Source organism: Berghia stephanieae, chromosome 4 (assembly GCF_034508935.2).
Source record: "Berghia stephanieae isolate SIO BIC M18660-M18661 chromosome 4, UCSD_Bste_1.3, whole genome shotgun sequence".
In the NCBI taxonomy this organism is placed as follows: Eukaryota; Metazoa; Mollusca; class Gastropoda; order Nudibranchia; family Aeolidiidae; genus Berghia; species Berghia stephanieae.
Window position 1 is genome coordinate 61,677,964 of NC_088363.1, and position 2,500 is coordinate 61,680,463.

Below are 2,500 nucleotides of genomic sequence, written 5' to 3' on the forward strand. Positions count from 1 at the left end.
CTTGTATCAATGTAAAAAAATAAACAAACCTAAAATAATTGAGTCCGCTATTAGAACTACAAACCTGAATCTAAGAACGAGGCTATAATATATCAGTATATTATATCAATAAGAACGGATAAAATCAAATCGAACTGTACCTGTTAAAAGTTAGATTCACCACATACAAATATATATAATATTATTCTAATTAATTTAGGAGGCCATCGAAAAGGAAAAGAGAAAAAATAATAATAAATTGGTGATTCTTACCTGGAAACAACTGGAGGTGATCAGTTTATCGACCTACTACCTACGACTGACTAAGGACAGTTCCAACCAACTCAATTTACAGACACAACCGAGTTGACTGGTTTGGCACCCCGTCCGTCGCCTGTCCCAATACGAAGACCAGACTGTATAATACGGGTACCAAAATAGAAACGAAAAACAACGATCTACCTGCGAGTATCGGCTATCGATCAATTACCAATACCCATTTTACTGAGCCTGGTGTCTGACGTAGGTTGGAATTTAATAGAATGACGTTGTGCTTTTTTGTCTGAATGTATGTCATTCACCGTGTTTTGTTGATACATTGGAAACTCGAAATACCCACATTATCTGTTTTCGTTTATCAAATTGAAGCTTCTATTCAATCTCCTATTGTTATTCATTGTGTATGTAGTGTGTGGTTTTCAATGTCTTTGTATGTGTATGATTTACACGTTTGGTGTTATGTAGAAATGAACTATGTGCGGCAATAAGAGCAAATTATATTGAACGGCTTAGTTTTTCAAAGTCCATTGGTTCACTGTCTTACACATTAAAAATAAAGTCCAACAATGACAATGTTTTAACCCTTTTTAAATCTAATATCATGAACAATATTTAAAATAGAAGAAACCTTACTATTTTAAAGATGGCATCCTTGTAACATTTAGAATACATTTTATAAATGAGGAATACCCTACTTCTCCTTGATACCGACAGTATATTACTGCTATATCTTCTTTTTCCTTTCAATCCCTTTGTGCCTTTTACGTGATTCTTTTCTTAAGCTCTTTCATTCGAAGCGTGGTTGCTAGGTGTAAACAAAGGCGTAGAAAAGGCGGGTGAACTTTGGTATCCAATAAAACGTTCTAATAATAACGATAATCATAATATTAATAATAGTAATAATAGTAATAATAATAATAATAATAATAATAATAATAATAATAATAATAATAACAATAATAATAATAATATAATCTTTTTTGTCCACAAAAGGACAATTTGTCATTTGGTTTACGGTATTTGAAATTAAAAATACAAGAGATAGGTAGACAAAAATACAATAATAAAATGATAATATAAACATCAAAATGATAAATGATATAAACATTAAAATAAAGATGAAGCTTCATAACAGTTTCGAAACCCATAAATTAAATACTCTCTCTCTCTCTTATACGCACACCACCACACACCATGACTACCACACACACTCACACACACACAGAGAGAGAGAGAGAGAGAGAGAGAGAGAGAGAGAGAGAGAGAGGGGGGGGGGGCAGGAGCATAAAAGCTTGGAAAGTGGTATAGTAGAGTAGTTATAACATTGACAGTAATGGTCTTCTATTCCTTGGTTCATAAGTTCTGTCCAATATATTGATGTTTTAATTTTCACTAACACTTTTCTTTTACACGTTTTCTATAATTCCATGAGTTTCATAACCATCTTCTTTCCTGTCATTTTGTTGTCCTGAAGAATGAAAACAACTCCCCTAGTCATGCCACGTGATGAAGTCGATAAAATGATATTTTGACTTATAAAATCAAACCGTGCTCATCAAGTGTTGTTTTTAACACAAAACACACTTAGTGAGTACACGATCCAAATGCAGTATTGCTTTTGAAAGTTTAACAAAAACTTTTATTGTGGCTCATGGTAAAGTTTGATAATTCAGCGCATGATCGCGCAATTAATATAACTGTGTGGCAAACAATGAAGCACGACGCATTGTTGACAACTATTGATCCAACAAATAATTGAACAATCTGTTTTGTTTCGAAGCCTTTCCATCCGGGATATTGTTACACCATTATACCACCCGACATTTTTGGTTTTAATCGAGATATCCGTTCCCTTCATCCAACAAAAGCCCGTGTCAAATTGCATTATGCTGTTGTCTGCATTAAAAAAAAGGATTCGTCCTATTATTCTAGCCAGATAAATACTTTTAAAAATACAATTCAAGGAAATTAAGTACCGTAATACTGAATGACTTCAAAAGCTGATTATCCTGACATCGTTAATTAAAAGATATGGGTAATGAATCAAGGATGTAAACATAATATATTATTTTATTGTTTCAATCAAACGGTACTTTGAGACGTCCTAAATATCCTAGTGAGCGTACACGTCCTTCTGTAATGTGTAATCTATCGCTTCTATTTAGTCATTATGTAGGAGTGAATAAATAGCCAAATTGGACAGCGTGGTTCAGCGGTACGGTCTTTGCTTCTTACCCAAAAG

General features: G+C 33.2%; 1 protein-coding gene across 1 annotated transcript in view; it reads right to left on the reverse strand.

Annotated features, from left to right (window-relative positions):
* The window catches only part of LOC144970966 (phospholipid scramblase 2-like), a 34,932-nt gene extending 34,539 nt beyond the window's left edge, over nucleotides 1–393 (reverse strand). Inside the window, exon 1 of the mRNA XM_078911191.1 lies at nucleotides 253–393. The gene's annotated coding sequence lies outside the window, so the exon portion shown is untranslated. The remainder of the gene's footprint in view (nucleotides 1–252) is intronic.
* Between the last annotated feature and the right edge of the window lie 2,107 nt (nucleotides 394–2,500).